At 35.9% G+C, this 27,336-nt stretch overlaps 1 protein-coding gene across 2 annotated transcripts in view; it reads right to left on the bottom strand.

The window, feature by feature from the left end:
- LOC129238810 (myb-like protein P) overlaps window positions 1-27,336 on the bottom strand; it is a 166,132-nt gene that overhangs the window by 37,724 nt on the left and 101,072 nt on the right. For both annotated transcript variants that reach the window (XM_054874002.1, XM_054874001.1), the window contains exon 3: window positions 26,983-27,034. The gene's annotated coding sequence lies outside the window, so the exon portion shown is untranslated. The remainder of the gene's footprint in view (window positions 1-26,982; window positions 27,035-27,336) is intronic.

Raw genomic sequence — 27,336 nt, forward strand, 5'->3', positions numbered from 1 at the left:
GCAACATAAGCAAATCGATAGAGATGCGATGTTTCCAGATACTTAATGAACAAATATTCAGATATAAGAGAAGTACGAGTTTTTATGGTGTGAAAAAGTTACACTCGTACGCTTCTACATGCACACATACACATACATACGAGTACAAGTCTTTACAAGTATCCACTTATAAACGCAACGGTGACTGACATTTACAAGATCACTAAGCCCAACGTATGATCTGTCGTTGAGCAACTGTTTTGTCGCCGCACCGTTGCTTGTCGTGCTACGTAGTTCCTCTTCTGTTGCTGTTTGTTAGAAAGCAGTGGCTTCCCAATTTTCATTGCATTTTATTCTTTTTGTTTTGTAGATTTCTTTTCATTGCTTCAATCTTTTTATTTTCGCTTTTACTGTTCTTTATCATTATTTTTTTTTTCAATTTTTTATGTTAACATTCATCCAGATTCCTCTGTTGAACCAGTCTTTGCGTGAGAATGCCATTCTGACTTTTGTTATAATATATTAATGCTTTTTATTGCTTTTAATTTTCTGTTTATTATCAATCTGAAGTGCGAGTATTTGACCATTGATCTGGTGTTGAAAATGCATTAGTTTCAATATTTTCGGTAACGTCGTTATGGTGGGAAAAATTTAATAAAGTACTGAATTATTCTTGATTTTCTTTTTGTCTAGGTATTGCTCTTATACTAGGTTGATAGTGGCGGTTACATAACATAATGACCAAGTGCCAGCTAAGTTTCAATTAAGGGCAATTTGGGTCACTAAATACGAATATGTTGTCTATTTTTTAAAGAAGCTCTTTCGATTTTTTTTCCAAAAAGGTGTTTTTGAGTGTTTTTGCACTTAATGCTATATATCGCGTGAACAAATCATACGATTGGAGTACTTTGCCTATTCTGCTAAAGCAGAAAGTTGACATGAAAGTTTTCTAGTTTTTCCCTATTCATATACATACAAGTTGACTACTCATTTGAGGAGGAAAAATTTAATAGTAATAACAATTTTTTTCACTAGGCCCCAATGTCTCGTAATCTTGAATTTAAAAAGGAAATCAGCCATTGGCCCACTCTTTATATACATTCAAAGTATATAACGTTTGAATAGCACAAATAAACTTCCGAGCTTCGAAGAAATTCAGAAAAGTTATTAAAGTTTGCTTCTTAAGTCTTTTGCTTAGTTTGAAAACATCGCGCCTTGACCTCCTTAGAAATTATTATAATTATTCTGCTTACGGTTTGTAATTGCAAGAAATCTGCTTTGCAATTCAATTTTGCAGATGCTTATCTTGCGCTGACCTTATGCAGCTCTTCGTGGGAATTCGAACTCATAAAAAAAAAATTCAGTTCGAGTCAAATCGTCTGTCCTCTCATTGTCGAGTAGATGCCTGTTACCGGGAACCCAGACGAGTGAGAGGAGTACATAAGAGTAGCTTTACTCTTGACTTGCAAGTATGAGTTTCAGAATTTTTTTTTGTTGGTGAAGCCAATGACAACAGTGCTGTTTGACTCTCATAAAAAGTTATGTTCCTTGTAATCCTTGGAAATTGTTTCTCAATAGTCTATAGACTCTAATAAGGATTCCCAGAATTTCAGCTGCGAAAATGCCAACAAAGTTAAGTAGTCGGAGCGAGAGAGATATATTTAGTGCTTCAGAAAACATGTAACACTGCCGCTAGGCAATCACTGACTAACCACCCCAGTGGTAAATGTCAATGCAAGTCCCTTCTCTTCTCTATCTTCTCATAGAAGGCAAGTGCAATAGTGCGCCTTACTTTGTTTTATGGTGTCGAAGTTTGTCAATTTGAATTTTTGGTCTTGACGTCTACGTTGAATACCATGAAGTGCTCTGCTAGCGGGTGTAATATGTGAATAGTTTGAAAGCTAGTACTTCTCCATAGCAGTATTTTGCACTGACTTTTTAATCAACCAAAACTAAAGATTTTGTTTTAAATATATTTGATTCTAAAATATTATAGGAAAATTATAAAAAATCTTTAATGCACTGCCTTTTCAATTAACAAAAACTAAGCGTAAGAATAAAAATTATAAGAAAATTAAAATTGTTTTAAAATAACTGAAAATTCCATACTAAAATTTTCAATTGTCACCAAATTATAAAACTTTTTCAAAACTTTTCCCGTTTACTTCTTAATTTACTCAAGCCTACAAATAAACCGATTTTCATAAAGATTTTCAAATTTCATATTGAAATTATGACTACAAAAGTTTACCGAACAGATATGCAGAAAGTTCCTTATGTTAATTTCTCAATGACTAAGTGCAAAAAGTTTTTCTTGCAAATAATAAGAACTAACCTTATAAGGTTTCTTAATCGCACAAGCTGGATATACCTATGAAATGAGATTTTCAGCTATTAGTCCATAGATGTCACCAGGAGTATTTTTAAACCTTACCAAATTTCTCGTTTTTTTCGTCTGTCATCAGTCGACAATATTCAGTTCATAGTTTGTTATGTTTCATTCAACAATGGATTTTTGTCGCTCTTAAAAATGTCGAATTTCGTGCCTTCAAACTACAATTTGCGGACATCGTTGATTTTCTGTTATCAATTGAAGAAAAACGCTTCCCAACCTCATCAAATGCTTATAGAAGCTTTTGGTGGACATGCTCTAAGTAGAGCACAGTGCTTCAGGTGGTTTGAAAAATTCCGAAGTGGTGATTTTAGCGTGGAGAACGAGAACCGTGGCCGGTCACCGAAAAAGTTTGAGGACGCCGAATTGCAAGCATTGTTGGATGAAGATGATGGTCAAATGGAAGAAATGATGGCAGAGCAATTGGGAGTGACCAAAAAACCATTTTCAAACATTTGAAAGACATGGGCATGATTTTAAAGGTCGGAAGATGGGTGCCGCATGAGCTGACAATATGGCAATGCACCGCCACATCGAACAAGAGCGACCCGGGAATTGGTGGAGACGTACGATTGGGAACCGCTGGTGCATGCGGCTTGCTCACCAAACTTGGCGCCTTCCGATTATCATTTGTTTGCATCGATGGGCCACGCACTTTCGGAACATCGCTTCAATTCTCACGAAGAAGCCAAAAACTGGCTCAATGAGTGGTTTGCGGCCAAAGACGGCCAATTTTTTTGGCGCGGCATCCACAAATTGACTGAGAAATGGGAAAAATGTGTCGCTAACGATGGCTATTATTTTGAAGATTAAATATGTAACCATTTTTTGTTAATAAATGTTTGAAATTGAACAAAAGCCTAATTTCATAGGTTTACAGGTAGTTGTGTAGGAATAACCGTATAACTATTGGATTGGGTTGGGAATAAGTTCATAGCGTTTTTGTATTTTCTTTTACTTTACCACGATTTGTTTGCTGTTTGGCAAAGGGTAAACATTCATTCGCTAGAACTCTTTTTGCTCTAAAAAACTATGTTAATTGAATTTTTGAGTTATTTAATTTCTTATTATAATATTATAGTTTTGAGGCTAGAATGGAATACCTAGTAGGAAAAAATTAACATTTTCGACACGTGCTCTTCTTTGCTTTTCAGCGAGGTCACAAAGCTACCGAAGCAGCCCGGAATATTTGCGACATTTATGGAGAAAGTGTCATAAACAAGTCTACAATAAGGAAATGGATTGCAAAGTTCAAAAAGGGTGACTTTGACGTCGATGACACGTGCCGCAGCGGAAGGCCTTCTGAGTTCGATGAAGGGCGTCTCAAATCACTTTTGAAGGAAAACGGTCGCCAAACCGTGAATTGGCGCACGAAATGAACTGCGATAATAAAACAATTCTCAGTCACCTTCCATTGGAGTTTACCGAAAAATTGGCAGACTGGGTGCCTCTCGAGCCCAACGAAAAAAACAAGAAAAGCCGCGTTCAAATTGCTTCTCAGCATCTCGCGGCTATAAACAGCGCTTTTTGTATCGCATCTACAGTGGAGATGAGAAAAGGTGCCCAGACATCAATATGAAGCAAAGAAAGGAGTGGTTGGCTCCAGAAGATACGTCAAAGCCGGATCTTCATCCAAAGAAGATCATGATATGTGTTTGGTGGAACTGGGAGGGCATGGTGCACTGGGAGGTGCAGAAAAGAATGCCACAGACAAGAAGAAGCTCTAAATTGGCCAGCTGCACCGCGTGAATAAGGATATTGGACTGAAAAGACCTGATCGATATGGTCAAAGCATACTTCTTCACGACAACGCCAGGTCCCATGTTACACAAGTCCCCAAAGCCGGACTCCAAGAGCGCGAATGAAAGCTCCTTCAGCATCCGCCGTATTCTCCGGACGTTGCACCGACAGATTACCATCTTTTCCGCTCCCTGTTAAACCATATGAAGGGCGTTAGCTTACGATAACAAAGAGTCCTTAAAAACTGACTCAACAACTTCTTTGACATTAAACCAGGCGATTTTTAGCGGAATGGCATCAACAAATTGAACGAGAGGTGGAAATAGGTTGTAAATAGTCTAATAATAATAATAAAAGTCTTTGGAAAAAACGCTACGAACTTATTCCTCAATCTAATAGTTGGTACAAATTTAAAAAATGATTAGCATAAGAATTCTGAAATCTCTCGTAAAGCGTGGTTAAGTTTCAAGGCCAGGTGTTGATTTTGAATAAAATACAATTTTTTTTAGGAAATTAATGCCATTTCTCTTTATTATGATAATATCTGTATGTCTCAATTACGTATGGAACAAAATATCGGCCAAATGGTCGGATCGATGGTCCAAATTTTCGATGACGCTGAGGCATAATTGAGGTTCTATGCCGTTAATGTGCTGAATTATCTAATCTTTTAGCTCTTGAACTGTTGCCGACTTATCGACGTACACCTTTTCTTTCAAATAACCCCAAAGAAAGATGTTTAACGGTGTCGTTGACGTATAGGTGTGGTTCACATTCAACATCGGCCCTTGAAATTTAACCACCCGTTATAATCCTTTAAGAATAGACCGGCCGCCGTAGCCAAATGGGTTGGTGCGTGTCTGACATTCGCGAGTGTGTTGGCTTTCAAGTTACAAATTGGAATTACAATAAAATTATTTAAATTGTTAAATATTTTTTAATTAGCGTATATAGGCTTATAATAATTTAAGTAGGTAAGTAAATAATTTCCGCACACACCAAATGAAATTTTGGGTTCCTCGATTATTTGTAGAGCTAAGGCTCAGCGTACGCCACGAAGTTTGTGCATATTGTGTAAAAAAATGTTGCATTTGTAATACGTCTGGGGCTAATATCTTCGAGTGGTTAGAAGGCAACGCTCCCAGTAGGAAGATATTTTCCTCGAAAACAGGCAGGTGCTATTATCTTTGGCGAACTAGACAACGGTAGAAAATACGACTATTGCAGGGAGGAATGCAAGAGAGTAGCTTTTACCATCTCTATATTTTATATGAAGGCATTAAGAGAAAATCGTAGACATCCCTATGCTATGAGAGTGCCGGATGGCACTATGTACCGTACAAATAGATAGTTTGCTGTGCCCTCTCTATGGGCAAATATTCAACCTAACCTAATACGTGTCGCCGCTATCTTTGTGTACATGACATTTTCTGTTTGGCTAACAGAGTTTAGTTAATTCCATTGCGAAAGTGAGTTTTCGCGGCTTGATGCAACAACAATTTCAAGGGAATCTATTCATTTACGTACGTTGCTAAACTGTAGTTAAACGTAAACTGCATGTAAGGCTCAGCGGAAATAGGTGGGATATGTTTTGCTATCCTGTGCAGTAGCTACTTAAAGAAAAACAAACCAATAAAAAAAAACATTTCTCAATTTTGCTTCACACAAAAATATTACTCTTATAAAGCGGATTGGTTTCTTTTACAATGCACTCAAAAACGTTATCGCTGTTTTAATCGTTATATTGCGCGCATGCGCAACACTCATCGCCAGCCAAGCGGATTTTTTGGAGGACGAACTGTGTTTTACGATTAACTGCTGGTTGATTTTTATAGGCTTCCGTGCAATTGCCTAATTGCCTCTACTAAGTACGCGAACTGGTTGGCCGGATTGTTGCTTGCAACATTTTATGACTTTGTCAACAACTCCAACGTAGAATTTACTGCTGAAAGCGAACACAAGCTAATTTAAATGTACACCTCAGCACCTGCATTTATTGTGCATATGTATGTGTGTGTGTGTGTGTGTGTGTGTGTGTACATACTCTCTTATATTTTAGTGTACATTTGGCAATTGCGTTATGTTCATCCGCTGTGCAATTTGTTTTTTTTTTTTTTTGTTGGTTTATGCTACTTTCAAGGCGGCAGTGAGGAACGCGCCGGCGCCGCAACATTTAACGCGCCACTTGAACGGCTGGCATCTGAAGTGTGTGCGCTTGTGTGTGGGTATGCTTGAGTGGCACTGCATTTGATTGCAGCTGAAGTGGGCAGGTGGGCGTAAATGGTTTCGTTTAATTTGACTTTCTTATTTTTGCGCCTCTTGTAGTTTTTCGCGCAAATTGATTGCCACACAAATGTGTCATTTATCGGTTTGAACCTATTTCCAAATGCCTTTTTTTACGGATGCTTAATTTTATACCGAGTAGTGTAAACATCCGTATGTGTGCTTATTTCTGTGTTTGGAAACTTAGCGGATGCAATGGCTTACTTATAGTTTTTGGAGTATGTATTTAGACATATTAGGGTGACATTAATTGTGTGGGAAAAAGTATATTAATTTTCGGCAGTTCACCCAGTAGAAACGCAAGGTAATAAAAAAATACTAAATATGAAGTTTGAAGCCAATCGAAGCAGGCTCAGCAATTTCCACTTGAGTATCAGGTCTGAAAGTATCAGTATTTTTTCCAAACTAAGATCATATGAGGTAAATTACAAAAAAATATTTATAAGATTCATAATTCCAGTATAATATTTGAACATAACCGATAAGTTAAAGAGTTTTTCCCCCTAAAATCTTTTTTTCACAAAATTAATATTAAAAAAAAAAAAAATTTATTTTATGTATATTTTTCTTAAAAACCTAAAAAAATTTAATTATTGGGTTGACAACTAAGTAATTGCGAATTTCACTCACTGGCTTCGGTTGAATTTTTAGGTTTGCAGACGTAGTAAAAATGTAAAACACATTTTTTTATTTGATAGTTTTGCCAACTGTCAATCAGTAAAAAAAGTTTTTCGTTTGATCGGTGGAGTAGTTTTCGTTTGGCGTTCGTTGAAAAATGGAAAATTAAAAGGAACATTTTCGTCATATTTTGCTTTTTTTATTTCCGCAAAGGGAAAACCGCATCGCAAGCTCATAAAAAGTTATGTGTGTACTGTGGGCAAAAAGTAAGGTGAATTTATTTGTCAAACTTCGCGGGATTAAAATTTCGCTCTTGGATTTATGCTTACGACCCTGAAACAACCGACCAATCAAGCGAATATCGTGCTAAAGGCGAGGCCAGACCGAAAAGAGCACGTCAAAGTCGTTCAAAAATAAAGGTCATGATGACAGTTTTATTCGATTTTTGTGGTGTGGTGCACTATGAATTCATTCCACCTGGCCAAACTGTTAATAAGGAATATTATTTGAGCATTATGCGTCGTTTACGTGAAGCAATTCGTCTAAAAATACCAGAATTATGGGCCAACAACTCTTGGTTTTTGCATCACGATAATGCACCGTCTCACACTGCACTCGTTCTTCCTGACCATTTCGCCAAAAATTCCACGCATACCGTTTTCGCTTGATTTGGCTCCGTGTGACTTCTGGCTATTTCCAAAACTCAAGAGACCACTCCGGGGAACGCGTTACGAGTCGATTGAGGAGATAAAAGCTGAATCGAAGAAGGTGCTGATGGCTATACCGGAAATGGACTATTTGGCATGTTTCGGGGATTGGAAAAATTGTTGGCATAAGTGTATTTCATCGAGAGGGGATTATTTTGAAGGGGATGAAATTGATTTATAAGAATAAATAAAGATTTTTCATTTTACAACCAAATTCACCTTACTTTTTGCCCACTTATATTATTTATATGGTGACGAAGCCTTAAAAGAACGGCAGTGTCGAAATTGGTTTGCTCAATTTCGTTCTGGTGATTTTTCTCTCAAAGATGAAAAACGCTTTGGTCGTCCAGTTGAAGTTGATGACGCCCTAATCAAAGCAATAATGTATTAGGTTGTCACAGTGCAACACGCCAGATTGCAGGAAAACTTCATATATCAGATACATGCATTATAAATCACTTAAAACAACTCGATGCATGGGTTCCTCACGAACTGAAAGAAACGCATTTAACGCAACGCATTAATAGCTGCGATTTGCTAAAGAAACGTAATGAAAATGATCCATTTTTAAAACGACTAATAACTGGCGATGAAAAATGGGTTATTGAAAACAATATAAAGTGGAAAGATCGTGGAGCAAGCCAGGTGAGCCAACTCCAACAACATCAAAAGCTGATATTCATCAAAAGAAGGTTATGTTATCAGTTTGGTGGGATTACAAAGGAATTCCCTAATTCGAACTCTTACCACCCACCGAACGATCAATTCTGATGCATATATTGAGCAACTAACGAAATTAAACAATGCAGTTGAAGAAAAGCGGCCCGATTTGACACATCGAAAAGGTATTGTGTTCCATCATGACAATGCAAGGCCACACACATTTTTGGCTACTCGGCAAAAATTATTGGAGCTTCGTTGGGATGTTTTGCCACATCCACCATATAGTCCTGACCTTGGATCATCTGATTACTTTTTGTTTCGATCTTTACAAAACTACTTGGATGGTAAAAATTTCACTAATGATGATGATGTCAAATCGTACCTGATTCAGTTTTTTGCTAATAAATTAATTAATAATAATAAATAATAATTAATAATATTTTATGAACGTGGGGTTATGATGTTGCTTGAAAGATGGCAAAAGGTCATTGATCAAAATGGGCCATACATTACAGAATAAAGTTATTTAGGTCCATGAAAAAATTGTTATTGGTCTTCTAAAAAAATCCGCAATTTCTTAGTTGCCAACCTAGTATTTTCAATTCATAAAAAAAATCCCAAACATGTTTAACAAAATACACAAATATTTTTTCCTTAAATCTTTTTTACAAAAAATATATTTTTCTTAAAAACTAAAAACAAAAATTAATTAGAAATAAACTTTAAAAAACTGAATACCGAAATTTTTGACTCTTTTCCAAATTTCTTTTCAGCGTACTTCTTATTCCACTCAAGTCTACAAAGTAATCAATTTTCTGAAAAATTGAACTTTACATGCTAATGGTGCATCATTTTTCTTCATTTGTATTTATCTACATATTGGACGAGGAATTTATTATGGCTCATATTTATTTACACCTACATGATTAGTAGGAGTACTGATTCTACTTTTAGTTATAGCAACTGCATTCATAGGTTACGTTTTACCATGAGGACAAATGTCATTCTGAGGAGCTACAGTTATTACAAATCTATTATCTGCAATTCCTTATTTAGGAATTGATTTAGTTCAATGAGTTTGAGGAGGATTCGCAGTAGATAATGCCACTCTTACACGATTTTTTACATTTCATTTTATTTTACCATTTATTGCATTAGCAATAACACTAATTCATCTATTATTTTTACATCAAACATGATCAAATAACCCAATTGGACTAAACTCAAATATTGATAAAATTCCATTTCATCCATATTTTTCATACAAAGACAGTGTGGGATTTATTATTATAATTATAGCACTTCTATTATTAACTTTAGTTAACCCTTATTTATTAGGAGATCCAGATAACTTCATTCCTGCTAATCCTTTAGTACGAGTAACACCAGTTCATATTCAACCCTATTTGCATATTACGTTCTATTCCTAACAAACTAGGAGGAGTTATTGCACTAGTCCTATCAAAACAAAATACTTTGGTCACTTGACATGGATTCGCTAATACATTTTTGAGTCCTTTAATTGACTGAAATTATTTTATAGCTTCATTGGCAAGTAAGCCATAAGCCGGCTGCTAAACTTTTTCTCCTTGAATGAATTGCTTGCTAATTGAGAACTAAATTTTAATTTCTATTAATTTCGTAAGCAACTTGAAATGTACTTGAGCAATACTTCAAGCTAACATACAAGTATTATATACATTTATTCATATATTTGTACCCTTACTTATACACTCACTTATATTTACTTAGAAGAAGAAGGAGAAGACATATACTCGTATAAAGTGAGGTGAATGAAGCACTTTTGGTGAGCAGCCAAAGCACAAACCCCAGACTGTACTTTTATTATGTGCGCAAATGTTGGTGTAGTAAGTGTGTAAGTGGTAATTTAAGTAGAAAATGTTTTTGTTAAATTGTGTAATGTATTTTTTAAGTGTTTAAATTAGTTTTATTGCTATTCACTAATTCATGGTAATAAAAATAAGGAAGTAATTTCGTGAAAAAATACCCCAAAACTATTTACTTAGGGCTTGAAAAATCTATTTCACATTGTTTGCGGAAAAAGGCTTGATTTAGTATTTTCGGAAGCATTCGTTTTTTTTTTTATTTTTTGTTTCGAGTTTTCTCTTGGAGTTTCTAAGTTTTTGAAATGAAGGTAATAAAGTAGTAGTGCGAGTAAAATATATAGCACCGCCAAAAAACATTTCCAAAGCAGCATTGAAAATAGGATGGAAAACTATTTTCTAGTTTTAAAGTAACATAAATTTTATTTGTTGGAAACAGGCACCGATATCAGTTAGAAGGCTCACTATCTTCATAATGATTACTGTAGAATCTAAAGGGAATCTAATACAGGAGATCTGGCCGAGCACTTACTAGTCCTCTGAATGTACTCTGAGCGTAATTTAACTTAGAGGGTCTGAGCATAATTTAATATAGGGCCTTTCAAGAATGACGTCTAGATGTTAGTGGAGAATGATTCGTATTCCTTTTTTAAGTCATCTTTGGCATTTGTCCAGTTAACAGATCTAAAATTTTACATGATAAAAAATATTCTTGAAAATTATTGAAACTAATGTTGTCAAAATTATCGATCTTTAAGAACAAATCAATCGATCTTTAAGAGCAAAATTCGTGTTTTTTTTGTGAAAATAATCGTCCGAATGAATCAACAATTCAAAGGTTGATGAAAAAAATTCAAGAAACCGGTTCTGTCGAGAAAAGGAAAAGGACAGACAGACCAGGCTGGGGCTTTTTGAACAGTTAAGACTATATGAATGAGTCAACACCGTTTCCAGATCTGAAAGACAATATTCGGATCGAAATTGCTGAACTCAATGCGATAGTGTGTTAGCGAGTCCGTGAAAATTCTCGTGTGGTAGACTGTAGAAGCAAATAAGCCTTTAAATCATGGAATTATTCACTTATAATTGTTAAGAGTCGTATTTTGAATAAAAATAGTAAAATAATCTAGTTTTCTACGTATTTCATTTTAAAACCACAACTAGTCCAGACCATTCAATGGTTCAGGTAAAAACCCATTAAATGGTTCAGGTAACTCGAAAGTATTGCGATGAATGAATACGAATTAGTACGAATGAAGTTAAGGTGACCACTGCAAGATAATTTAGCGTCGAATATAACTCTAATATCTTTGAGCTCCGTTACATTTTGTAATTCTGTAATAGTTATAAATAGCTTGAAGAAGAAGAAAAATAATAGTGTAGGATGTGTTAAAAACATTCTGACCCCTCGAAAATGTTAAATCAAAACATTTTTGAAGTGAAACTTCTTAGGCGTCGATGGACGAGCGAGAATGGAGAGTAAAATTTCAAGGTCATGCGACGTTTTGGGCATTTTCGTTCCGCGAGAGAGAAAAAATATATAACGTAGAGGAAAAGGCTATTTTTCATGAGTTTTTCTTTGTGGTTGCTAATTTCTAGTTAGAAATAACACTGCCTACTTCATGACGCTTGTTTTTTTTGGTGCAAACTTGTAGGAAATATATTTTTGGTGCCTACTTTTTGGCTACTTCCTTGGTTAGGGCGTTTTTTGGTCCCAATTTCATTGGCGTTTTTTTTCTGGTGCGTACTTTTTGGCGCTTATTTCCGTTTACTGGATAGTGCTTGTGCGTACTATAAAGTGCTACCCATTCCGGCGTCGGATTTATTGGTATTACCTTGCGGTAATTTGTGCCGTTGCTGCGGTCCTGGAATCGCTGCGTTTGTGCGGGTGATAAACGCTCGGAGAAGTGCGCGTTGTTGCCACGGTTTGTGCCAGGCGTTTATCTACACCGGTCTAGGGAGGGATACTTGAAGAAGCAATAAAGTGGTTTGACAAAACACCATCGATATGTAGAACCCAAAATCTATCTGTAAGATATAACCTAAGTCGTCGCAGAAAGGTGGAGTGGAAGCTAAAATATATTAGGATACATTTTTTATTAGAATTTTATGCGGCGCTATGTCAATTGCCTTAGAAAAGTCTGCATAGATGTACCCGTTTTGGGGTCCTTTCGATAACGATGAGATGCAGACTTCCAAATATTATACCAAAATACATGACATTAAAACGATACTAATTCTTAAGAAGAAGAAGCATAGAACCCAAGACCAATGATAACACATCAGATCTCTGACCAATTGCGGCATGTTTTCCATTATTTTTTAATGTTCGTTATTTTGGTTTAAAGTATGGCCCATTGTTTAACAAAAACCATATAAACCCAACTTTCACATTTTATACAAAAAAAGAAAAATTCAATAAAACTGTAATTTCTATTGCGTGATTTTTAATTCGAATTTCCACAAATATTTCTGGTATGTTGTTTTATAGCTTATTAAATTTTAGTTGAATAAAGTTCAAATATCAAGTGGCTGAAAAATGTTGTTGGTTTTTATATAGGTATTTTCTACACATAACGAATGCGCCACAATTTAACATGCGACTCAAAGGCTTAAAAAAGCATTAACTACCTGCGGCACACTATGCTTGCTTGGTCTGATAAAATTGTCATGGCTCTATCTCTTGAACTTTTTATCAACTCACTTAATACTTTAGGAGAATATTCTAAATAAATTGTACTATTTAATAAGATAGTGAAACAAAAGTCGATTTTTCGAAATTTTCCAACTCATGGGACCTCTTAATATCACTCATTACTTAATACCTTTCCTTATAAACTGCTTTATATCAATAATGATATATATATTACTAGGTTTGATCTTCAGCTATGGTGAAACACGAAATTGTGAGAGTAACTTCGGCTGCCACGTCTTCGGGAATTCGGCAGCAGAATTTTGCCCGCTCATTTCATATGTTTTCACACAATCAGTCGTTCAGATAGCAACAAAGTAATATGAGTGAAGATTGTGTTGATTTGTTTTCATATATCACTAGCACCAACCAGTTAACGGTCTGATATTGGCCACACCTTCTGCATTTTTCTCACCCTGTCTTTATACGGCTCTTGTTCGTTCTTATTTGGAGTATGCAGTTATTAGTGGATACCTTATGACCATCTTACGATTAGCAGAATTGAACATGTTCAAAAAATCTTTTTTAAAAATGCTTTACTATCTTTGAAAATTCTGTGCCATCTTAATTATTCTGGAGAAGAGAAGGGCAGTCCTCTCACTTTCAATATAATTAAAGGCATAATTGATTGTCCAGTGTTAATGGAGCGGATAAGTTTTAATGTTTCGCAGAGGAGTCGCAATGTTTACCTTTCCTTTGTGGAACATCTTAAGATTATATTTGGTAGAAATGTACCTATTGCTCGTGAACTTGTTCAATTATTTTAATTCTGATCTTAACTTAGTTTTGTCTGGATCAAATGTCGTAAAAATTCTTTATTTAATTGTTATTATTTTAACTGCCCAGGGAGGCCTGCTTACGGCATTTTTTTCTAGTGTGAAAGGTACTTTGTACTGGCAATAAATATAAATAAATATTTCGCTATTTCTTTTTCGATAAAATACTATCTAATTACAATATTTTTGCTTATTTTACGATTGCACTTTTCACTTCTGATTCGAAAGTTACGGAATAAAACTTGCTCACTTACTTCTGGTATTGTAGTTGGCAGACATATGTAAATTATTGTTGCACAATGTATGACACGCAATGTTGCAATCGATCAATTTTGCCACTGTGCGGGTGTTTAACTGTTCATATCCCTCCCAGCACCAATCCATCCGAACAGTTTTCACAGTTTACACGTTGTGAGCTTACGCAAACAGCATGCAATTATACGAGTATTACAATAACAAGTGCGCATTGTAGTGTCTCTTTATCTCCTTGTCTCTTTAACATATGTCTCGGCTGCTCAAACATGCGCTTTTGTGACCAACAAATGTACCAATAAATGTTGAGGGGTAAAACGGTGAGGCCAGACATGCCGACGCGCATTCAGACTCGATTAGGTGAGTTGTAGTGAGGCACACCCAAGCGCAGGCGGAAATAACTCGAGCAATAGTAAGCGACAAATCACTTGTTAGGGGTTGTCTGATTTTTTAGAGGTATAATACATACAGTGAGTTACATAAATATATGGAGAGCGCATGTAATTTTTATAAATCAAAACTAATTTTTTTTTCTTCGAAGGTGTTATTGTTGTTAAAACGTTATTTATTAAACAATCTTTTATAATGAAAGCGAATTGCATAACAATGTAATAAAACTGAAACAATGGATTTCGTTCATAGCCGCACTGAATGCCAGGCAAAGTCGCATATTTACTATGCGTTCAGTTGGAAATTCACTGAGAGCCGAGTAGCGATGGGTAGCACCTTAGATTTTCCGGAGTTGGCTCAATAACTACACTTCACTTAAAAATTAAAAATTGTATTTGTTTAGTAAAATCGTTCTTTGTAAAAAATTCTCAAACAAACGTAATTTTTCAGTCTCACAAGCGTATATAACCCCTTAAGGACTCAGCTCATTTGCCTCTTTGAATACAACACTCATTTGAACCATAGAATTTGTTTGTTAATGATGAGTTGTTTTGAACTTGTATGTATAATTGAAATAAAAATACACTTAGAGATAAATATAGAGGGAGTCAGTTACATAAATAGGAACGTACAAGATTAGCTCGGTGGGGAAAATTCAGAAGCTGTGGCCAACCTAAAGCTGCAATTAGTGATGCCGTAGCCGTAACACCATACCCGTAATTATAACTATAGCCGCAACATTATAGCATGTATCGATTAGTCATGCTATAATCATAAACATTTGATATTGAAGTATAATTAATAGCTACACGGATAATTTTGCGCAAAGTTAAGTAATTTTTCATTGTTAAATTTCTATTGCACTGCTAAATTCTAATATTAAATTTTTATTGCAATTATTAAACCAAATGTCACAGCTGCTTACGGTTACGTTTATGACTATGGCGTTATGATGCCCCACCTACATATAATGGTTTCCCGTGATGCCCATATGTTTGATTATATCAGCTGATTGCTATGGTTACGGTTATGGCTAAGGGATAGCACTACTAATTGCAGCATTAGACCATTAACCGGCTCTCAGCGATTTTGAAGGATTTAGATGATTTGCTTATGGCTATGGCAGCAGTTTAGCGCAGCTACCACGTTCAATTCGGACGAGTGTATGAATATGTGGGAAATTAGCGGGCAGAATTATACCGCCGAGTCCCCGATGACGTGCCAGCCGAAGTTACTCTCTCAATTTCGCTGCGGATGCCCACACTTTTTAATTTATCACTCTTGCAAGATTAGTATTAATATATAGTAGAAATGAGACGTACAGAGAAATGGTAACAATTTAATCGCAACCACATGAATTATTGTATATAGAATTTGAGTGTTCGTGTATTACCACTTTGTAGTTACTTCTACCCATCACAGCCTTGAGAGATTCAGGAATTGAATTCAAGAGCCTCAGAGGATTAATGAGGAACAGCCTTGATGAAGACAAGTAGGAATATTTCGAGAAAATCAGACTTTGATACCTATCCGATATCATCAATTTTGAATTCTCGTAAAGGTATTTTGGAAGATTGAATTTTATTAGCCCATACATAAATACTCGTGTACGGTTTCTAGCCACCAGGTAATCAAAATTGCTCCACCCTGGATTTTTTTTCCTTGTGGTCATATCTTTTGAGTTCATAGGCGTAGCGCGTAGCATTATTAAGCCCAACACCAATTTTGTGAGATGAAGAAGAGTCAAACTTGCAATATAACACATAGGCTGGAAAGTCCCAGACCTAACACATAGATGACGCTAGATTTATTGCATTCATATTTTTTTTTAGTTAGTTCCAACCTTAAAAGGACAGCTGTTGAAATTTCATGATATTCTATTAATTAGCTTGTAAGTTGTTCCGCTAAGAGTGACGCTACTTTGTTATTTTCAAAGCAATAGATCAAAAAGAACTTCGTCTTTTAATTTTACACTGCTTCTGGATGGGGAGAAATACCGTTCAAGCGACGCAATGGGTTTAAATGTGTTATGTGAACTCCGCTTTCCGCTCCATCAAAAACAACAAAAAAACGATGGTTTGCTGACTTCAAACGAGGGCATAGAGACACAACGCAGTGGACGTCCAAATGAGGCGGTAACAAGAGAAAACATCAAAAAAATCTACAAAATTGTTTTGAGTGATCGAAAAATGAAGTTGCGTGAGTTAGTTGACATCGTAGAGATATCAAAAGAACGTTTTGGCTTTACATTGCATGAGCATTTGACTATGAGAAACCTCTGTTCCAAGTGAGTGCCACCTTTGCTCACTTTCAAGAAAACGCATCGTGTCACAAGTCCATTAAAACCATGGCAAAGCGACATGAATTGAAATCACACATCCACCGTATTCGTCCAATTTGGCTTCTAGTGACTACTGGTGGTTCGCAGACCTATAAAATGCTCGCCAGTAAAAAATTTTCTCGAATGAGGAGGTTACCGCTGAAACTGAAGCTTATTTTAAGGCAAAAGATAAATCGTACAAAAGTGGTATTGAAATGTTAGAGCGGCGCTGGAATGATTGCGTTGTTCTTTATGGAAATTTCGTTGATGAATAAAGCTAATTTTAAACAAAAAAAATTAGAGTTTTCTTTGTAAGTCTCGGGGCTTTTCAGCCCATGTATTGTATCAAATAATCTTAATAAGCAATGCCGAAAATAGATATCTAAAACACTCTCTCGATAGCTCAGAGAAACATTTGCTTTGTTTTGTGTATTTTTGTTTTTGCTTCCTTTGGCGGATTCAAAAAGTTTACCGTTACGTAGTACTGGTAACTATGTAAGTTATGAAATAATTGGCTCTGAAGGGCTCTCTAAATTCATTAAGAAGTGATGGTTTCATTTAAAAAAGTGCAGATAACGTAAATAGTTTAGTATGTCAAAACATTTTCTGGGTTTCATAACACTTGCGATGTCCAGGTCACATTTTATGTATGCCTGCATGTAAGCACTGTAGTTATATATGTAACCATATATGTACATTTAACATTTATTGGTTAATTTTCAAAAACACTTAAATTTTCTTTACTCCCATACTTGTCCATCTAAAAGTAGTTACTGGGTAATGATGACTAGTGCAAAGTATTTTCTCGACTTTGTGTTTATAATTTTGTCTTGTCTTCAAAGGTGTAAACATGTTTTACAACTACCAGAAATTTAAGCCATTCAAAGCGACATTTAATGCGACGAAGCGATGATGTGACGTTGTGACATAAACGAGTACTGCTACATAATTGAGGGGGCTAATTAAGCGTAATGAGTGAAATTTAATTTCAATTACGTGACTTTACGATTGGTGAGAAAGAAAAAATAATAACATTAAAATTGAAATAATATGAAACTCATAGTAGACAAGTATGTACATATGTATGCATGTAATAATTTACAATAATTTTGTATAAATACATATACACCTGTGTGCGCAATAATAGCAGCGGAAGGTTTTGATTATTATTGTTTTTTTTTGTCTGTTAATTTTAATAATTCTCTTAACCGTACAAATCTAAGTTTCAAGCTTTGTGCAAATTAATAAATAAATAAAGCAAATTTTCATGAAAATTTAAATTTTTCTAAGAAAAAAACTTTCTTTAGAAAACTTTCCTGTACAAAGTTGAATTGAATTTTGGTATAGTAAGGTATAAGCAGGCGCCGTAGCCGAGTGAGTTGCTACGTGACTACCATTCGGAATTCACAGAGAGAACGTAGGTTCGAATCTCAGGAAACACCAAAATTAAGAAAAACATTTTTCTAATAGCGGTCGCCCCTAGGCAGGCAATGACAAACCTCCGAGTGTATTTCTGCCATGAAAAAGCTCCTCATAAAAATATTTGCCGTTCGGAGTCGGCTTGAAACTGTAGGTCGCTCCATTTGTGGAACAACATAAAGACGCACACCCCAAATGGGAGGAGGAGCTCCCAAGAGCTCGGTCGTGCTCATTTTCTCCTTATAAAAGCTTTTGGAGCATTCATTATATCGCACCCTAAATACAAAAGGGTCACAACTCAAAATTTTCCACACTCGAGCTTGACCTGTTTACAGTAGCACAGAAAACAAACTATGTGACATATCACGCTGAAATTTGCCATGCAAGCTTATAACAGCCCTACCAAAAAACAAAAAATTTATTTTTGCCATATGTCATCCGCGGACCGTTTTATTGATAACGTCTTGTTCATATTTGAGCAGAAGTACATTTTGAGTTGTGACCCTTTTGTATTTAGGGTGCGATATGTGACCTGGAATATCTGTTGTGCCCGCTTCATAGATTCAGCGTATTTTTCTCAGCTCAAACTCCTCAGTAAATTTTAACGTAATGACGACATTGTTCCCATCGTACCAATTCACTTTTATCCCTGTTTCGCTCATTAAGTTAGCGTTAACTTAATACTCATAACTAACAGGCTGAGGTGTTAATTTTAGCCTAATTTTTCGACAGGCAATAGTCACCGCGAGCAAATTCTAACCTTCTAACACGGGTAACCCCGTACATCACGTTATGTCTGAAAACCAGTCTCAGGCAAATGATTCTAAACAAATTTTTAGACATGGAAGAAACTGCAACCAAAAAAAAAAAAACATAAAAAATAACACGAATTTTAAATCACTTTAAAGTGGCACAATATCAGTAGAGACAATTCAACAAGCCTCACCATCGATGAGAGAATCTAAGCTGGTAACAGATCATACGCGTCAGTACCAAAATTATTAAACAAACAAAGCAAATTGGTTCTGTATAAAACCCTCATTAGACCAGTCTTATGCTATGGAACTGAATCATGGGCGCTAATTGAATCAGATAAAGCAAACCTGCAAATCTTTGGACGTAAAATACTCAGAAATTTTTTTGAAGCAGTCACATATCACGGCGAGTGGCACATAAGGTGGAATGATGAGCTAACCAGCTGATAAGTGGCGAAAATGTCATACGTATCATCAAAGTGCACCGGTTATGATGGCTGGGCCATATAACAAGAATGGACGGTACGAGAACGCAGAGAAAAATTGTAGAAACCAAAGCGTCTGGCACTAGAGCTCGAGGAAGACCGAAAACAAGATGGGCCAACGAATTAGAGGAGGACATCAATAAACTTGAGTTTAGGGGTTATATACCTTATGAACCCGAAAAAATGGACGATTGCCATAATTTTTTTTAAATATGTTTTAGAACTTTTATTCAAATGAGGCATATATCATACCGAAGGGTAACTCTCGAAGAATACATTTTGGTGTTTTTATTTAAAAAAATGTTATTATTAATTGTTGATATCGCCCCTCCCCCGAAACGCCGTTTTTAGAAGAAGCTTGCGGTGATTACGGTAGCGCATGAGCAGCTCAACTGAAATCAAAAAAATTAAATGATTATTGTAGAAAAATGTTTTTTAGTGAATCTGAACGGTTTATTTACCAAAAAAAAAATTTTCTCGATATGAAAACCGCATTGCACAAAAAAAACGATTTTTGAGGGGTTGAAAAATTAATTCCAACGAACTATGCAAATTTATATTTATAAAAAGTGAACCATTCAGATTCACGAGGTTGTAACCGTGAATAATTAAAAAAAAAGTTTATGTAAATCGCTCAAATAGTTTTTGATAAATAATGATCCTCGCGACAGTAATTTTCAAAAAACACGACTTCGAGATAATCGCGTCTAAAGTTTTGCGTGCACTTCATTTATGGATAAGGTCGCGCACTTCCACGGTCTGTAAATTTCGTTCTAGTGCTCCGATCTTTATGATTTTTTGAATTTATATTTTTAAGGTGATGTGCTTTTAGAATATGCCATAAAAAAATTTTCGATTTTTTAGTCCAACACAAGGTATATAATCCCTTAAGGAATTGGAAAAAAGTCGCAAGCGATCGAGATGTATAGAGATCCTACGTGGAGCAGGCTAATGCTCACAAAAAGCTGTAGTGCCAAAAGATGATGATGAATATTATACCAATATTTAGTGCGCTACAAAACTGCATACTCATAATTTTTCTAAATATTCAGACCAAAAATTTAAAATTCTCATGAAAATTTGTTGAATTTTTTTTAAGTTTTGAACAAAGTTTTAAACGTTGATTTAAATGCTTAATGTTGTAGTATGAACTATAATTTTATAAAAGATAAGAAAATGTTTCCCAAAAATAGTAAAAAAATTTGCAATATGTCGTGCTGCTTTATTCTAAACACTGGTGTACATTTATATATGTTTGTGTATTCAAAATAGAAATAGAAATTACTTAAAAGATATTTTTTATGTGAAAATAAGTTAACATTGTATGTTTGTTTCAAAGCCATTATAAATTGTATTTGTTTTCATGAGGTTCATGGTAACCAAAAAGCCTTAATTCATTTTGAAAAAAAAAAATAATAATAATAACTGTGCAATGATTATCTCTAGAAAAGTGGCAAATTTCGCTGCAACAAGGTGCTTTAATTTTTGTGTGGTGTTGTAATGAAAATAAACACACAAAGAGTCAGCAGACTTTTATTGCCTTTCAAGGTGAAGCAGTTGGGCGTCGAATTACGTAGCTGAGCTGAGGTAATTTTCGAAAGAGGTGACATACCGAGTACTAATCTCTACTAGTTCATCAGTAGAAAATGGGGACTAAGCCCAAAGCTTGTCTACTGAGTGTACGATCGCCAAAGTATCGGTACAATCCCTGCAACCCACTTCGCCCTGTTAACCTAATAACTAATTCCGAGCCAATTTCTCAACCTTTTGGTTTTGCAGCGCCAGCACAGCGATGTCATACGAAATGTTAATTGTTAGTCTCTGCATCAGCATTGCACTAGTAAGCGAAATACTTATAGTAAGCCAATGCCATCCGTCTGTTAGGAGGTTTTATTGTCTTTCAAAATATTCTCAGTCACGTTTCCAAGTCTCTACCACAAAGTGATCGTACAAAACCATGTATTGATGGGTACAAAATGGGCAACGGCGAGGAGGTTCTGTAAGATACTTGATTTTTCTCTCTTTGCGCCTAGTAACTACCACGCATAACTGACATAACTAACAAAGTCGCACTAAAAAGAATATGGCAACTGTACCCGATGGACTTAGTTACAAAGAATTCAGCATCAAAGCCGACGCTTAAGCTACGGGTAATAGGAGAATTGGCAAAAGAGCCATTATTCAGTAGTATACGAAAGATGAACGACAGATGAGACTGCGTTGCTTCTGAGTCTCATGCCAAGAAAAATCCGCGTTTTCTTTCATACGGGTAGCTGTTGTATTTTTACACGCTTAACTATGTCCATGTCTCTATATAGTTCATATAACTCGCTTTTCTCCACTGTACGATGTACTCCTCCCTAACGCGGAGAGGGTCAAACATCTTACGTAAAATTTTTCTCTCGAAGGCTCCCAAAACTTTTTCATTCGCTGTTGACGATATGGACGATACTTCTGCGCCATATATTAGGACGGGAATGATGAGCATTTTGTAGAGTGCCAGTTTAGTCCTTCGAGAGAAAGCTCTACTTCTTAGTTGAATACTGGGCCCAAGCCCCAATCATCTAATGGCAGGAGTTATTCTCCGTTTGATCTCCAGGCTGACGTCAGTTCTGTTTTTAATACTGGTCCCAAGGTAGACAAAGCCCTTCACAACTTCGAATTGTTGGTTGTCAACACTGACATATTGTCCAAGACGCGAAGACTCCCTGTGTGTTGATAGCAGACACTTTGTTTCCCTAATTCACCGCAAGACCCACTCTCTCTAAACAGCTTGAAATTGGCAGCACAATTGCGAAAAGCTCATAACAGCAAGTATACGTGTTGGAGCTCGACATGTATAAGCCCATGGAAACAGCAGAGTTTATTAATACGGTGAACGATTGGTTCGATGTTTGTAGTACTAAGTTTTCTAATTTTTAAACTGCTGCTGTAAAAAGCCCTATGGGATGGACTTGGACTAACAGAGCGGAATTATAAGCGAATTGGACGCTTTAAATGACCTAGCTTGCGCTTATGGACGAAATTCAATGTTACCTTTTCAAAGAGGCATACAAGTACGCAACAAGTAGCTCAGGGACTTACATTTCTAAGTGCAGGAGAATTATTCTTTTCAGTACACTCTCACATATTGTTGTAGTCGAGTGGCTCCACCTCAATAATGTGTCTTTAAAAACTCAACGAAGAATGAAGGTGAGGTAGTTTTCGCCGACACATTAAATTAAGACGTTGACTTTAATAGCCTACGCGAAGATGCACTCGAACACATTGCCTGATACATAATACGAAAATTCAAGTTAACAGATTGTTCGGGCAATGAGCCTAGACTCTTTTTGGCGTTGACACATTATCTACTTAGACTTGCCATAAATTCTGCGACTAATTTTCCAATGCATACGGCGAGAACAAATCCGTAGAAAAAAGTTCCGTTATTTCTGATTTTGTTGTCTACTTATAAATTATACTCAGTTTTGTGGCAAATTTTACTTGTTAGCAATGGAGTGGGGAATTAAAGAAAATCGTATTGAAGTGATTGCATTTCATAAAAGCGGAAAAAATGCAAGTGAGATTTACGAATTGAGGAAAAAAATTAATATTCCGAGAACGTTTGTTTACGGGCACAATCAATGGTTTTTCCGAAACGCCTGAAGTGGCGACGTGGTTGCTCTTGCGTGGTTCGAGCCAGCGTAGCCATAAAAGCCGTTCGAGAAAGAATTCGCAGAAATCCACTTAGAAAGCAGAAAATCATGTCTAGAGAAATAAATGTATCGACCATATCCATTTCCAGACTAATTAGAGATGAACTCTACATGAGAACTTTCCGTCGCTCCATTGGTCTTTACTGGACTCGACAGATGCAAACAGCTTCTTCGATGGCACGCAGTCAACGGTCATGAAATAATTTTTTTCACAGATGAGAACATTTTCACTGTTGAAGAAGTATGTATTTAATAAGCGAAATGACAAAATATATGCTAAAATGTCTGAAGACCCAAAAAATGTTGTTCCAAGTGTTCAGCGTGGCCACCATTCAGCCTCCGTAATGGTTTGGTGGGGAGTGTCTTGGAGAGGCGTTACATCTCTTCGTTTCTGCAAAAAAGGGGTTAAGACCGGGGCAAAAGTGTACTAGGAGGATGTTTTAGAAGGCATGGTGAAGCAGCGGAGCAGTACTCTCTTCAATGCATAGCGTTGGATCTTCCAGAAAGATCTTCCTTCAGCCCATGAGGCAAAACCAGCCAGCAGTGTCTAAAAATAGTATTCCTTGGTTCATAGCCCGAAGTACAGAGGGTAGGCATCTCTGACAGTGTACTATGGCCAGCTTGTGAAGAGGAGGATGAGATGGCGGACCACGCTGCGCCGCCTTCGCTCGAATTAGGTTTGAGATCTTTGGCACTGATGTGTTAAGAAGAGAGCACCTTGGCTCCTTGGTACCACAAGATCTACTCAGATTTCTTCAGAGATCGGGTAAATTTAATGAAAAGTAAAAGGGAATCCGAGTGTACTACAATGGACTTAATTGTGTTTGAGTGCTGGACTTACTAGTTGTCCCGACAAAAAAAAAAACAAAAAAAAAAAAAAAAAAAAAAAATCTGAACCCCTCGACTACAGTTTGTGGTCGGAACATGGCCCGTCGAAGACCTCATTTGAAGAGTCTCAAACAAACTTTGGTTCGAGCAGCGAAGTCAGTATCCATGAAACCCATACGAGCTACAATAGCTGAATGGCCATTCATCGTTTGAAGGCTTGTGTGAAAGCAAATTGTGACCATTTCGAATGAAAATTTAATTTTTTTAATATTTGCGTGAATAAATAAAACTAAGTTTATTAAGAAAATTTAATTTCATTTATTTATAACGGACTTAATTTGTAACAGAACTTATGGCTGGACTAAGTAGTAGTTATATGGTTAATATATATGTGGATTTTTAATTTCATTTGCGAGCGAGAAAGTCGCCGGTTTTACGGTGCTCACACTCACCAACTTATCGTATTTCCTTTCCGTTGTCCGTAGGGTACACAAAATTGAGCAAAACTTATTCCGTAGAAAACAATTGCGTTATTTTAGTTACATATTTACACAAAACATCGGTTTAAGTGTGTTTGTGTTTGGTTGCATCGACACAATGTTGCCACTGTTATTTTTGCATACACCCCTTTACACACACCCGCGTCATCATTTACAATTTTTCATTGCTCATTCATTTAATAAGCCGAAGTCAAAAACCATCAAATGCAAATAGTTCATTTATCTGTAATTAACATTGCTCAACACTGTTTTTAAGTTATTTTAATAAAAACTAAAATTTTTCTAAGTTTATTTTATAAATGATTTCGAAATGTAGTGTTTGGCAACACTGTGTGGTGAGGGAGCAATCAGCTGGCACGTGTCTACGGAAACAATCCAAAATCCCACGCCAACGATCTACTATACTATGGAACGGAACAATGGTGAGAATTCATGAACGTGGCGCTCTCATTAGTTTCATTGTGTCAGCTGATACGGGCGTTCGTTTACGTTGGTGAGTGTGAGCAGCATTAGAGTAAACCTACGGTAAATAATATGCTGTCATTTATGTAAGTTTCAGTTAAATTTATGAGCGATGTAAAAATTTTCGTTTGGATAAAAAAAATAATATTAAGTTGCTCTAATAAAAAAGTAAATAAATAAAGTTTCATTTATATAACTTCTCAAGGGAATTCACATTTGGCCGTTAGTAACTGTAAATTTGCAATTTAGTAAAAGACAAAGAAGCCGCCGGACACGCAAATGAAAGGTCAAAAAAGTTATTAAGTCGCCAGAAAAGCATAAAATGTGAAGCTTGCCACACAGTCCAACGCTCAACTTGAACTTAAAATTGCGCATGTCAACTAAATGGCGAAGATGAGGCAAACAAAAGGAATTATCACACGCAGCAGCCAATAAAAAGTGGCAAAAAAGGTGAAGGTAGACAATCTCAATCAAGATATTCCGCAAATAGAGGAGTAGTAAAACTTGAGCCAGTTGCTGCGTGCAAGAATTTCGTACATATGTACATGCAAATATAAATATTTATAAATGTACAACGTTGTATAACACAGAAGAACAGTAAATAATTTTATGTAATTACAAAGTCACACGTTGCGCTGAAATGTTGAGGGAAAAAGAGCTGACACAACAGAAGCTCCACACAGCACGGGACAACAGTAGATATGAACAACAGCAGTAGCAACAGCTGTCGCTACAACATAATTAACATGAAAGGTAAGAAGTTGCATTATATAATAATTATAAGAAAATAATAAAAGAAAAGAGCAAAAAAAAAACGAAAAACGGCAACTAAACTGCCAGCAACTTTGATGGATGGAAAAAGCCATCATTGAACTCCAAATAACAAAAACAGAAAAACAAAAACAAGAAAACATAAAAAACAGCGACTGTATTTAATTAAGATCACAATCGCATGTTGCAGCCACAAATCCACACGTGCACACGCTCTGGCGCTTGGGCAGCCTCTTGTGTGATTAAATGCAAATTCGCAAGCGCACTCCTTCGTGTACATATGTATGTATGTATGTGCTTGTATGTAAGAGTCGGTATGCAAGGCTGTAAATGAGTCTGTTTGCATGGCTTAAATGCTTCCGCCTCCATTGACATTTGTCAGTGCCGTGCCACTAAATGTTGCAATCAGTTTAAATGGTAAGTAACTGTTGTAGATGCAAAGACAAAAGACAAGCAATGATACAAATTCGCGTGTTGCTCTCATAGGCATGTGCGTGTGTATGTACACAAGAGCCATGCAAAAGAAATGGTAATGGAAATGGTTACCACTAGAAAACACTGTTATCTCACTGTTCTACAAAAAAATAAAATAAAATTCAACGCGATTTTCAAGCCGCTTAAAGCTTCCACTTATTTTGCTAAAATTTCATAAGCCATGTCAATATTTACTAAAAAGTTCTCTAAATATTCAAAATAAAAAGGACAACCTTAAATGAAATTTTTGGAGATTTTCAAAATTTAGTATAAAGTTGGAAAGTCTGATTTACGAACTGGTCTAGGAGGTAACTCCAGGAATGTACCCTGCACTGATACATGGATTGCTGAAAGACACGTTAAGGAATAGGCGCTGGAATATATGGCTCCAGAACCAAGCATTCTGTGCCGATTGGTAGTTTTTCGATCGGTAGCAACTTTCAAGCGGAGATGTATGCCATCTGTCTGTGTGCAGAGATAAACTATTTATTTTTTATTTATTAAATTTACGGATTGAGCGAATTGCCATTCTGAACGATAGTCAGGCGGTACTCGTTTAGTAAGGTTTAATAAGGTAACTGGGTCCTGATGAGGTACTGTGATGAGTGGTGGGCACAAAAGACCATGAGGCCGAAGTGCAAATAGCAAATATGTCTATGTATATACTTATGAGCATTTGAGTTAGCCCACCTGCACCGAATAAGGTGAATAAAAAATAAGCTCTTGAAATCTCGTCAACGTTCAGTAGCAGACTTAGTGGTTATATTGACGAAAATTATGGGCATTTTAAATCCTCACTTTATATGCACTCGTCTACACTTTTCTTGATCTCACTGAGGGCTTAAGAGCTCCTTTTTTATACTTAACGTTTTACATAAGCCCAAGTCTTTAAAAATTTCATTAACCTAATAAAAGAAATATCAACAAAACTCACCCAAATATCTTTGAGAACTGCGACTGTGTAGGACCATTCAAAGTACTTAAATCTGCAAGTAAAATTTAGAAAGAAAAAAAAATTAGTGAGGTATTTTTAATAAGAAATAAAAGTTTATGCATACTTCATATACTTTTAAAAGAAATAAATAACATAAAAAATTAATTAAATTAACAAATAAACGGAAGTGCCTTACTTTCTTTGACATTGTTTTGGCGACATAATTTGACACGAAATGTAGACTAGAAGTTAAAAAATAAAAATAAATAAATAAATAAGTAATAGAATAGAGTAGAATAGAATAGAATAGAATAGAATAGAATAGAATAGAATAGAATAGAATAGAATAGAATA

The sequence above is a fragment of the Anastrepha obliqua genome, chromosome 2 (assembly GCF_027943255.1).
Source record: "Anastrepha obliqua isolate idAnaObli1 chromosome 2, idAnaObli1_1.0, whole genome shotgun sequence".
Lineage (NCBI taxonomy): Eukaryota > Metazoa > Arthropoda > Insecta > Diptera > Tephritidae > Anastrepha > Anastrepha obliqua.